Source organism: Peromyscus eremicus, chromosome 22 (assembly GCF_949786415.1).
Source record: "Peromyscus eremicus chromosome 22, PerEre_H2_v1, whole genome shotgun sequence".
NCBI classification, from domain to species: Eukaryota; Metazoa; Chordata; class Mammalia; order Rodentia; family Cricetidae; genus Peromyscus; species Peromyscus eremicus.
Genome location: NC_081437.1, coordinates 24856105 through 24869408, shown reverse-complemented (window position 1 = coordinate 24869408; position 13304 = coordinate 24856105). Strand labels below are relative to the sequence as shown.

Below are 13304 nucleotides of genomic sequence, written 5' to 3'. Positions count from 1 at the left end.
AAACTCGACATTATCCTGTTCCCCACACATGGGTAGGCCCTGCCTCCCTGCCTGGCCATCTCATAGGGACAGGGGAGAAAGACATGGTTACCCCCTGGGGTGGTGGCCCAAGAAAACAAAACTATTACCACCAATAACTCAAGGAATGTAGACGCAGGCTTATGCCTGATGGGACTTTTTCAGGACAGTGCATCTCAGTGATCTGCATATATTCTAAAATAAACGTATACATGGTAGGGACACAAACTCAGGACCACCCTGGGCTTATGTCCCACCCTCGCTAGCCGGGTGGCCTCCGAGGCTGTTTGATCTGTCCTGAGCCCAGCCTTGATTGACACTGCCCAGTCTTCATGAGCCTCGCTTCCGAAGGCAGAAGTTAGGACCGGGGAAGGTTTGGTCCATGACGTCCAGCAAGGAGCAGAGAGCAGGAGAGGTGGGTGGTTCTCAGGCTGTCAGTCTCTGACCCCCGAGTACTCCAGTCACAGCTGCCTCATTCTTTTCCCAATCGGTATTTGAAGCTCATTAGCTCCAAAAAGGCTCTCTGTAGGGGAGTGGGTTTGCAGGGCCTGGGGATGCCAGGAAATGCCACTCCCCACACCCCGTGAATTCACCTACTTCTAACAATTCTAGAGGCCAGGCTTTGAGTTCCTTAAAACTCCAGCCCTCTTCACTTGCCCAAACACACCTGTTCTAGCCCACCCCACCCCACCCCGTGCCCTCCCTTGCTATGGCTGCAGGGCCTGACAGGAGCTTGGCAGCCTCTGCCCTAAGTGATGAGGGCTGGGAGGCTCAGCCAGGGTCTCACACAGAGGCCAACTCAGCGCCCCCACATCCAGGGCACGAATCCAGCAGGCCAACGCCGCCAAGCCAAGGAAACCTCGATAATCCAGGGAAGCAGAAGCTGGCCTTGGGGGAGGAAGGTTCAAGCGTGCACAGGTGGAACCCTGAGGACAGTGAAGAAGGTTCCCGGGACACCACTACATGGTCCCTCAGAGGACCCAGGAGGTGTGCTGAGTGAGCAGGCCAGGGCAGCAGGGCCTCAGTTTTCCTCATCATGTCAACAGTACATCTACTCCGAGACACTTTCTCGGCCTCCTCTCGTTTCCAGTCACCGCTGAGGTGACGGGGACATTGTTCTAATTTTTAGGAGAAAGTGTTTGTCCAAAGGAGACGCCAATTCCCCAAACCCCAAAAGGCAGTCCCTATCTCCAGAAATGAGCTCACACACTGAACTACAGGATTTCTGGCAGGTAGATCAAAGCCAGCATTCCTCAGGAACGTGTGAAACTGCTTCCCGCCTGCCAAAGGGAGTCATCTCCCTTCCGCCTCTGGCAGAAGGGACATATGGCCCCCTCTGGCACCTATTAGCATATTAGAACCCATGCCGGCCTCCAGGCTCATTCAGTCCCTATTCACAAGTACCCGGTATAGGTTCCAAAGGCCATGCTAGCCTCCTGGCGCTTCTCTCCTGCCCCACTCTTCCTCCACTACGCTGGCTCCCAGGCTCCCAGGCTGTTGTAGCTCACAAGTTTCTGCCCGGCCAGATACCCTTCTGCTCCCTCTGCAGCAGCAAGGCTCTCCATCACACACACACACACACACACACACACACACACACACCCGCCGCCGCCACTTTTCTACTATTCTCTCGTTATTCTTGGCTAGTCTCGTTTCTCTTGCAGATACCCCTGGCCACACCCACTCTGCTTCTTTTTCTCTCTGCTCTGGACTCTTCTGGACGCCTCTGGATGTCCTCTCTCTTATCTACAATTAAAACCTCCCCCCCCCACCCCAAATCGTGGAGCAGCCATCTTGGTGGTTTCTGTACTGTGCCCTCACTTACGGGCTGCATACATTTAAGCCCAAAGACGTACGTCTGAAGATGTCCCACAGTTCCAAACACAGCAGGGGTCCCTGTCTCCTGAGGTGTGAAACACGAAGGTTGCCTCTTTCATATCTACAATGCAGGAGTGTCTTGCTTAGGGAAAATGGGTATGTCCCCCAAAATACGCTTGGGGAAAAAGTAACGTTCACTCTGACAGTGAGTCAGCACTATGCTGGCCAGGAGGACAGGTGACCATCATGAGTCCCTGCCTCCCAGGACCACTGTCAGGTAGGAGAAGGCCAGGCAGGTGTGGCCCTGCGCAAGGACATGATGGTGAGTAAGGTGCTCTGAAACACCTCTGTCAGCTCTGCCTCTAATTATACTTTGAGAACTAGAGGTATGTGTGTGCGCGCACACGAGCGTGTGTGTGTGTGTGTGTGTGTGTGTGTGTGTGTGTGTGTGCGCGCGCGCGCGCTTAGCCTTCAGGAAAAACTTGAACCCCAGTGGGGATCCAAATTGGATTGAGTCACTGTGACAAATGGCTTTCTCAAAATGAGGCCTTGAGAGTCAGGAGTCTGGGAGTTTCCTTCTCAGAATTTGCTCTCCCCTCTCTAGAGCAGCCTGCATCCTGCATCCATCACTGTAGCAACCCACAGCCAACACTGCAGCAGCCTGCAGCCCGCAGCCATCACTGCAGCAGCCTGCAGCCCTGCAGCCAACACTGCAGCAGCCTCCCACCTCACCCTAGCCACACGCGGACCACCAATCGGCTCCTTGTCTACCCAGAAAGCCCTGCTCAGGCCTCCGATCCACTCTGACACTTTCACTGCTCACAGAATCTTCCACAGAGCTGGCCACTCTATTCTCTCCTCCGGTGGGGTAGATGGGAAGTCGGGCACTTCCTACCTTATTTCCCCAGGGTCCATCTAGCGCCATCCAGCCCCAGGTGATCAGGAAGCCGGGAGTTGCTGAGTAGGGACAGAGTGGTGACACCATGCTGAGATATACCACCCAGCCAGCTAAAAGCACAGATATGATCCTAAACTTGCTGCCCTGAGACACAGCTTGCTGTCTGAGCCTCATTTAACATGGGAGGCTTCCCCAACCTGAGAACCGAAAGGAAGACGACCTAGCCAACCCTGGAGGAGGCTAAGACAGAGGAGCAGTGGTTGGTGAGCCACCCAGACCACTAGGCCACCAGGCACAGACAACATGCAGGGAGGTACGGATCAAGGTCTGCATGGCTGGGGCGTGTGCATGCGTGAGTGCATCCCTGAAGTGTGCAACTTCCACCAGGGAGGAGGTGATGACATTATCACAGAGGCGTGGACATTAAAGATGGGAACCAGACAGGTGACACAGTCCTACAATCCCAGCACTCAGGAGGCTGAGGCAGGAGGACTGTTTGGAGCCAGCTTGAGAAAGAAATGATGGAACACCAATGAGCACTAGTGTTGACACACAATAAAGCCTCAAGCCTTCTCCATGTAAGTGAGGTCACAGAGACGGGACAATGCTCCACTAAGGCAGCCGGAGAGATGGCTCAGCGGTTAAGAGCACTGGATGCTCTCCCTGAGGACCCGGGTTCAATTCCCAGCACCCACATGGCAGCTCACAACAGTCTGTAACTCCAGTTCCAGGGGATCTGACACGCTCACACAGATACACATGCAGGCAGTGCACCAATGCACATAAAATTTGAAAAAAAAAGAAGAGTCAGCAGTGCTGATGCTGGGCTTCTTCTCCCCGCCCCCCCCCCCCCCCCCGAGACAGGGTTTCTCTGTGTAGTTTTGTGCCTTTCCTGAACTCGCTTTATAGACCAGGCTGGCCTTGAACTCACAGAGATCCGCCTGGCTCTGCCTCCCAAGTGCTGGGATTAAAGGCATGCACCACCACCACTGTGATGCTGGGCTTCTTACAGCACATGGAGTTCATTACATGCCATCTTAAGAAGTGCCCCTAAGGGCATCAGGTTGACACACTCAATGGCCGCTGAAATTTCTCACTGCAGGGGTCCTCTGTCGACTGCTCTGTGTGGCAAGAGGTCGCTGTGACATTGCTACCAGGTCCTTGGGGCTCTTTATACTACAAAGTTTGCTTGAGCTAGGATGTAACACAGGAGTAAAACACTTGCTTGGCACACGGCAAGCTCTGGCTTCCATCCCTAGCTAGCATAAGAGCACAAAGCCACACCCTACCCCACCCTCCGAACCAAAAAAAAAAAAAAAAAGTTTTCTTGATTCTGAAGCTACTCTATGGAAATTTCTTCTTTAAAAGAAAAAAAGTCTAATCATTTGAAAAACAATGACTAGCCAGGGGTGGTGGCACAACACGCTCTAGAATTCTAGCACTTTGGAGGTAGAGCCAGCCTGGGCTACATGAGACCCTGTCTCAGGAAAAAAAAAAAAAAAAAAAAGCAAGCAAGCAAGCTAAGAGGCCAGCAAGACGTCTCAGTCAGTGAAGGCACTCACTATATACACACACACACACACACACACACACACACACACTACATACACCACATACAGACACACAAAAATCAACAAATTTTTTTTAATTAAGCCAAAATAAAAACAATGAATGTACGAACAAGTCTCCCAAGTGGGTAAGGGCCCAGAGCGGAGCTGCACCCAGCCCACACTGCCTGAGGAAGTGTTTACAGCACACAGGCCTGAGGGAAGTCCCTTGAGGAGCCGTTCCACTTAGAAGTCTGTGCATCAAGATGTCTTAAACTTTTCTAACAGCCCTCAGGGAAGCGGGCTGCTCTAAGAGGGCTTTGAAATAGAAGCTGCCCACCGAGAGGTGGGCTGCTGGTTCTCTTGCCTAGGCCAGTCCCGCCTTAGACGCTCACTGCAGCCTGAAGATTCCAGAACACTCTGGTGTTAGTGTGGGTCGCCCTGGAGACGGATGATGCTCTGTTGCTGGGGTTAGACAGCTCTGGAGCCTCTCTTCATTAAGACATACTTGGATGTTATGGAAAAAAGTCTCTAAGCAGCTGCAGGACAGGAGGGAGCAGAGGAGATGGTACCCCACAAGGCAGCCAGTCTCCTCTAACCCAAGGAGGAGTACCCAGACCTGTGGCTATGCCGGGTGCTGCAAGTGGGGTTCCCAGCTCTGGGGAAGCCTTGATTCCGACCCTTGGAGAGGCATTCATAGTGGCTTCCGTCAGCCAGGTTCCTACTTCAATGTCCCATCATCCTCCTAGAGGCCTTGCCCACCACACAGAGTGGCTCTGCAGGACATTTTCCTGTCCCCATGTGCCACTCCCTCTTTTTCTATCTTTTTATTATTTATTGTTTGCTGGTTTGATTTTTGAGACAGGGTTTCTCTGTGTAGCCATGGCTATCCTGGAACTCACTATGTAGACCAGGCTGGCCTCGAACTCACGGAGATCCGCCTGCCTCTGCCTCCCAATGGTAGGGTTAAAATAAAGGCTACTCCACTACTGCCTCTTCTTTCTCCCTTTCTCGTTGGTCTGTTTCCTAAGACAGCTCCTCCAGGGCAGAGGTACTTTGGCTGTTGCTCTAACCACCAGTGCCCAGAATGACTGGGAAGCCGTCCAAGGGCAGTGGACAGATAATGAGGCCTACGAAGAGATGGCTTGCTCTTGAGCTGGCGGGCTAGGGAGCCTGGAGCAGAAAACTAGACCTCTCTCACACCTGGCTCCTCATCCTCACCTGAAGACCAGTCTAGAACATGTCAAGCTGGACATGGTGGCCCACACCTTTAATCCCAGCACTGGGGAGGCAAAGGCAGGCAGATCACTGAGTTCGGGGTCAGCCTGGTCTACAGAGTGCATTCCAGGACAGCCAGGCCTATACAGAGAAACCTTGTCTCAATTAGATAGATAGATAGATAGATAGATAGATAGATTAAAAAGGTTTCAGAGAGATTAACAACACCTCCTCACACAGGGCTCAGCACAAAGTATGTTCTTATGACATTTTCCTTCTTTGCTTCCAGAAGAGAGCCGGTGGCAACATAGAGCTAATAACAAGGAAGGGATATTTCAGAACTCCCACATGCCTCCTCTCCTCTTTTCTACAAGCCCCAACACCATGGGGCAGGAGCTCATTTGGTGGAAGATCTGATCTGAAATCAGAGAGATGGGTTTTCGGAAACCATGGCGTCTTGGCCATGTTGAAACTGCAACCTGGTCCTTCCTCCCTGAGCCCAGGTCTCTTCCCTATATTTCAGTCTCCTCTGCTAACTAAGATGAGGAGGTCCCCCAGGCTGGGTGAGTACTAGAGTTCCCCAGGAGCTCAGGACAGGCATCCAAGGAGGTGGTAGGAAGAGGCATAAAGCCTGTAGACAGTGACTGACTATGTGTGGCCTTAGGCAAAGTCCCAGAACTGCGGTGCCAACAATGGCCTGGGGTCTTCCTTAAGCACTGCCATCCTGAACACAACACAGAGCTCAAGTATGTTTACCCTCCACATCTGGGTACCTCAAGTTTCTGCAAAAGGGACTTCCAGAAGCTTCCTGTATTATTATGATCTTGAGCATGCCTCTAGAGAAAGACACTTAATGTCTTTTCAAAACTAAAAGGACTCCTGATGGGAAAGCCATCCAACTTGACATTTGCTCAAGGTCCCTCGTGGCCTGCTGCACCACCAGAGCAGCTACTACCCAACTCCCAGAGGCACCACTGTGAGGCTCTGACGTAATTACTTCCCCCAGAGACTCAAAACATGGAGGCCGTGACCTTCAGGCTCTTCTGTCTTTGGCCTGGCTTGTCCCACACAGTTCCTTTACCCCAGCCACAATGGGGTGTGTCTCCCTTCACCCCAGCCACAATGGGGTATGTCTCCTACAAGATAAACAGCTGCACCAGTGGGTGTGGTGGCCTTCAATACCAGCACTCAGGAGGCAGAAGCAGGAGGATCTCTGTGAGTTCGTGACCAGCCTGGTCTACAGAGTGAGTTCCAGGACAGCCAGGGCTACAGAGAGAAACCCTACCTCTAAAAACAAAGAAAAACAAAGAGGATAAAGACTTCAGGACTTTGTGGCACTAATTAGAACCCCACTTGCCCCAGCCCTCCTGCCTGTAAGGGTCTACACGGGAGGACTCTAAATTTAGCTTTGTCAAGAACTAGCACACTTCCCCTTTGCCCTGCAGGGAATGGAACTTGTTGGTATTATGTCAAGACTAAGACCAGCTCCAACATGCCTCCCTGTTCCTGAAAACAGAATTCATTCACTCATTCATTCATGCTCATGAACTCACAAAAGAATATTAGTGACACTTGCTTGAGTATTGAGATTAGTAGCTTGATAACTGCACTCACAAAGAAGGGCCTAGTGAGCAAACCAGAGAAGGCCATCTGGTCTACCTCCTTGCTTTCCTGCAGATATGAAGCACTAATGTTGAACATCTTACACTAACCCAGGGTTTAGTCATTCAAATATGGACTGGCAGGGTGGTGGTGGAGCACGCCTTTAGTCCCAGCACTTGAGAGGCAGAGGCAGGTGGATCTCTGTGAGTTCGAGGCTAGGCTGGTCTACAGAGTGAGTTCCAGGATAGGCTCCAAAGTTACACAGAGAAATCCTGTCTTGAAAAAAACAAAAAACAAAACAAAACAAAGGTCAAATATGGACTAAGTTTTAGGGTAACTAGTGAGTCCCTAAAACTGGAAAGTTGCCATTGTGCAATTTTGCAGAGCACAAATCCATTGCTTTTATCAGATTCTCAAAAAGATCTATTACCCCAGATGGTTAAGAAGCACAAAACCAATGAAAAGCTGCCCTCTGTTCTTGTTGCTTCAGCAAAGAGACAGCCAACAGCCGGCCAGGGCGCTTCCTGTCTTTCCTTGACAGAACCTCATTATTTAGCCACCTTGGTCTCTTTCTCTGAGCCAATAATTCCAAGCCCACTTGCAGAGTCTATTTTAGACTGCTCTGATCATGTCTGCCTTCAGGTCTTTCTTTTAAAAGTGGTCAATTTAAACCTATTGAGCTTTTCCAGTGGGGGGCAGGCCCCACGCAGGGGCCTGGAGATGAAAGACCTCAGGGGGGCTCCGATCTCCTGAGGGTAAAGATGCTGCAGGAAACAGGAGAGATGGAGTCTGAGGAGAGGAGAAAAGTCAGCGAGGGGCCAGCAAGGGAGAGGCTGTGGCTAGACTCATTAAAAAAATGTTTTCTTACACACGGCAAAAACATGGTACTTTGTACAATAAATCTTCACATATGGATTCCGGGTGGTAAGGAATCCCACCTGATTCTTAACCAATAACCAATACTAAACGAAAGAAAGGCAGAGATAAACCATGTATGAGAGAAGTCTCAATAATAGGGTTCCACACACTTCACACTCTGGTTTCCTCCTTCCTCTTCTTCTTTTTGGTTTTGTTGTTGTTTTTGTTTTGCTGTTTTGTTGTTTTGGTTTCGGGGAGACAGGGTTTCTCTGTGTAGCCCTGGCTATCCTGGAACTCACTCTGTAAACCAGGCTAGCCTCTCAAACTCAGAGACCCTCCTGCCTCTGCCTCCCAAGTACTGGGATAAAAAGTGTGCGCCCACCACCGCCTGGCTTCTAGTTCTCTACTAAGCAATGCCAACTGTATTTATAACACAGACCCCTCATCACATTCTCACTCAGAAGGAAGCTGGGAACTGTGTTCCAGGCTTAGAGGGATAATGAGCTGGGAAAGTGCTTGACAAGAAGGCCTGAGGACCTGAGTTCAAACCAGAACTCAGGTAAAATGCCAGGCATGGTGATGCTGCTTAGAATCTCTGCACTGGGGAGGGTACAGGTGGACAGGGGTTTGCTGGCCCACCAGGAGAGAGGAATGTAGTCTAGAGACAAAAGGAAATGTCTAAACTCCAAAAATACCATCCTCAGATGGAGTCAGCCTGTCAAAATCTGAAGGGAGATGGTCCAAGAATCCACTGGCCTGGAAGCCTTCTCCCTGTAACCGAATCCCAACAGAGAAAGCTCTGGGGCTCTAAGGGGCCCTACCTCAGAGTTCAGAGGGACTCATGTCCTGGCGGTGACACATTCTGCCCACTCAGCCACAAAGAGCAGCATCATCCACCCTCCTGAGCATCCTTTCTTCCTTGGGACCTGATTCATTCCTACTTCCTCCATTGGGGCTCAGTAGCCAGCCCTTCCCCCACAACCTCTCACGGTGTTCCTGAGGACATCTGGGATTATGTTTTCCAGTGCCTGCTTCTGACTCAGCCCTTTGGTTGAGTCCTAAGTCCACATTTTTCTTTACCTTTTTCTTTCCTTTGGTCTTTTGACACAGACTCCCAGCCTGGCTTCAAACTCACTACGCAGCCGATTAGGATACCCTTCCTCATCCTCCTGTCTCCACCTCCTGAGCATCCAGATTACAAGTGTGCACCACGACACCCGCTTCTGTGTGATGCTGGAGAGCAACCCCAGAGCCTTGGGCACATGAGGCAAGCACCCTACCAACTGCTGTTTTTCTAGGTCAGTTTCTGGGGCAAAGACATCACCATCATGAGGGAACCTGGGTAAGAACTTGGCTCCAAGCCAAGCGAGGCATGGTGGCGCACACCTTTAATCCCAGCACGAGGGAGGCAGAGGCAAGAGGATCTCTGTGAGTACAAGGCCAGCCTGGTCTACAGAGTGAGATCCAGGACAGCCAGGGTTGTTACACAGAGAAACTCTGTCTCAGAAACACACACACACACACACACACACACACACACACACACACACACACAGAGAGTTCCAGGGCCAAGTGTGGTAGCACACACCTGTAACCCCAGTTACTAGGGAGGCTGGGGTGGCAGGATTGCAAGTTCAAGGCCAGGCTACATGGTGAGATCCCATCTCAAAAACTCAAGAAAGGGGGCTGGAGAGATGGCTCAGAGGTTAAGAGCACTGGCTCCTCTTTCAGAGATCCTGGGTTCAATTCCCAGCAACCACATGGTGGCTCACAACCACCTGTAATGAGATCTGGTGCCCTCTTCTGGCCTGCATTATCGCCTCTCTCTGGTGACTACCCTCCCTGCAACCCCTACACACGGTGGAGTAATACATATTAGAATGAAACAAAGGCTTTGTACAACCTTGCTGGTACACTACACTAAAGCCTTGGAACGGATGCTCTAGGCTGCCCCATGTCCACTCATTAGCTGTCCTTTTCTAACAATGACATGGTGGTACCTCCTACCACCGTTTCCCCTCTGCCCAACTTCTTTGCACATCCAAAGCTGTCTGTTGGGATATCCATCAGTTCATTGTCTCCTGTATGTAATTCAGTTCCCAGGTTTAAATCCATCTTCTCCTCGATCAATCATGGACCAATCTTCTAAAGGCATTATCTGTCTCAGTCACACAACAAAGACACACATCATCTGTCCTGCCTTCCCTTCTTCCGCCTCCACTGTCTTGAGTTAGGGCCACTTGCAGCAGATCCCAGCTTGGCTACGTCTTAGCACCACGTGGGGCAACACCTCCAAACAGTGAAATCGAAAGTCCAGCCACTATATTGTTAAAACGCCACCCGGAGACTCAAGGTGCCTTGCGGGGTAGAAAACACTACTTAAAACCAATGTAAATACCCAAGTGTTCGAAGTCACAGTGTCCTCGCCCAGTGCCAATCTGAGATCCCGTTTCTGTCAACTGAAGAATGAAAACATCACTCTAAGTGACCACCCCACCTCACTAGACACAGCACCCAACACCACCAAGCCTCTGTAAACTCTGCCTGAGCACCTGAGCTGGTACGGCTTGCTCCCCTGCCTCACTGAGGCTGCCTAATGCCCTTGCAGTGAGTATGCCATTCATACCACCTGCTCTTGCCCGGTCAGGGTCTCCAGGTCTCTGTTTTCCCTCCTGTCCACACGTACGACAAACCTTTCCCTGCGACAAGGCTTGGAAAACACCAGTCTCTCTCTGGCTCCTCTCCAGTCCTGCTGGTCGACATCTGATTTCACACATATTAATCCTCCAAAATTACCTTTTCCCAAGTATCACCTGTGGTAGTTTGAATAAGAATGTCTCCCCCCTAGGCTCAGATATTTGAGTGGTTAGTCATCAGGAAGTGACACTACTTGAGAAGGATTAGGAGGTGTGGCCTTTGGGAAGTGGGTGTGGCTGTGGAAGAAGTGTGTCACTGGGGAGTGGGCTTTAAGGTTTCAAAAGCCCCAGCCACACCCTAGTGAGGCTCTCTCTTCCTGCTGCCTGCGGATCTTGATGTAGAACTCTCAGCTACTTCTCCGTCATCATGTCCGCCTGCATGCCACCACTATGTACCCCACCATGTTGACAACGAACTAAACCTCTGAAACTGTAAGCAAGCCCCAGTGAGATGCTTTTCTTTATAAGAGTTGCTGGGGTCATGGTGTCTCTCCATAGTAATGGAACCCTGACTAAGACACCACCCACAGCTCAGAGCATCCCAATAGTCGCCCACTAACCCAAAGTCCTAAGTCTTTGTTCTGACATGCAAGGTCCTACAGACTTTGGGCTCTATGATTTCTGCCTGAATATCTTAATTCCCCCAGGTATACTGCCTGCCTGAGCTAAGCTTCACGTGCCCTACTCCCTGCCAGAACCCTTAACATGTTAACATCCACACTCCATGATCTCTCAAACTTTTTCACCAAGCTATCTGGGGAGGCCGCCTCTCACCTCACTTCGTAATACACGTGGAGGCTGCGTTCTGTTCCATAAAATTCGTGTTTATCCCAGCACTCGGAAGGCAGAGCCAGGCGGATCTCTGTGAGTTCAAGGCCAGCCTGGGCTACCAAGTGAGTCCCAGGAAAGGCACAAATCTACACAGAGAAACCCTGTCTCAAAAAACCAAAAAAAAAAAAAAAAAAAAAAAAAAAAATCATGTTTGCGTTACTGTTTTGTTTTTTGAGACAGGGTTTCTCTGTGTAGCTTTGTGCCTTTCCTGGAACTCACTTTGTAGACCAGGCTAGCCTCGAACTCACAGAGATCCACCCAGCTCTGCGTGCACCACCACCGCCCGGCTTGAGTAGATATCTAGTTGAAGTGTCTGTCCTTCACAGTTAGCTCACTAAGGCAGGGGACCTCTGCCCAGTCCTGTCTTCCCAGCGCTGGGCAAACATCTGACACAGCCAATGGGTGGACGGATGATTAATGGCAGCAGGAGTTAAAGAGGGAAGGGTATAACAGCCCCGTGATTATAAAATATCCTGCAAATATTAGGTCTCAAGAAATCCCTTTTCCCAAAGTCTGCCATTTAAATAGAAGCCACCATCCCCTCGGGGACTTAAGATAGTTCCTACTTGCTAAAAGGAGTCATCCTCCTTATCTCTGGCAAAAGGGACATACGGCTCCTCCACATGTCTTCCATTAGCCTATGCCTGTGGTGCCTATCTGCATATCAAGGTCCTTGCTAACTTCTAGGCTACTTCAGTCCTTACTCACAAGTACCTGTTGCTGAGTCATGCTGGCTGACATGCCCCTCCTCCTCCCCTAAACCTCTCCAGCCCCCCACCCCACCCCCAGCTCCGCTTCCCTTCCCCCAGCCTCTCTTTTCTCCTATATAACCTCAGCCATTTTTCCTACAAGTTCTCTTGGCCCCTGGTTCCTCTCTGGGCCTCTTGATCCTCGGCTCCACCCTGAGCCCCCCACCCTCTTCTCCTATTTCTCTCTTCTTCTCATGGCCTGGTTCAGGTGGGACCCTTCCAGATGCCTCTGGCTGTTTTCTCCCTCCTATCACCAAAAAACTTTCTTCAGCTATACCTAGAATCAGCCACGTCCTCCTTTTCTGCTCAGAAGACACACGTCTCACCCAGTGTGAGACACACTTCACTGACACGTAGAGACCCTAGAATGGAGGGAAAACTAAGGAAGTTCTACAGATCCTTGTGTGAAGACAGGCCAACATACATGTACAAGTTTTGATATTTGGGTGGTTTTTAATAAAGATTATTATTGTAGGAATAAAAGCTATTAATTTTTCTTATAAAGAGGCTGCTGGTGAGGTGGCCCAGTGGGTAAGCACACTTGCTACCAAGCCTGACACCTGACCCCTAGAACATACACGATGGGAGGAAAGAAGTGACCCCCGCCAGTCCTCTGCGCATACGCTACAGCACACAGGCCCACACGTGTTTAAACAAAAGTTAACAGAATATGTACTGCTCTTGTAGAAGACCCAAGTTTGGTTCCCAGCATCCATGTTGGGCGGCTCACAACCACATACAACTCCAGCTCCAGGGGGATACCCAGTGCCCCTGGCTTCCAAGGGCACCTGCACTCACATGTACATACAACATACCCACACTCAGGTACATACGTGCAGACACATAGTCTAAGATGAAAGAAAGAAAGAAAGAAAGAAAGAAAGAAAGAAAGAAAGAAAGAAAGAAAGAAAGAAAGAAAGAAAGAAAGAAAGAAAAGAAAGAATTATATTATTTCTAAAGAGGAGCTGACTTAGGTATATCCCCAAAGAATCATCATCATCATCATCATCATCATCATCATCATCATCGTTCTGATGTCCTCTAGGGAGAAATAAGAGTGTGGCCAGCT

At 50.3% G+C, this 13304-nt stretch overlaps 1 protein-coding gene across 1 annotated transcript in view; it reads right to left on the bottom strand.

The window, feature by feature from the left end:
• The window catches only part of Adcy3 (adenylate cyclase 3), a 55248-nt gene extending 43090 nt beyond the window's left edge, over nucleotides 1-12158 (bottom strand). The window contains exon 1 of the mRNA XM_059248303.1: nucleotides 12053-12158. The gene's annotated coding sequence lies outside the window, so the exon portion shown is untranslated. The remainder of the gene's footprint in view (nucleotides 1-12052) is intronic.
• Between the last annotated feature and the right edge of the window lie 1146 nt (nucleotides 12159-13304).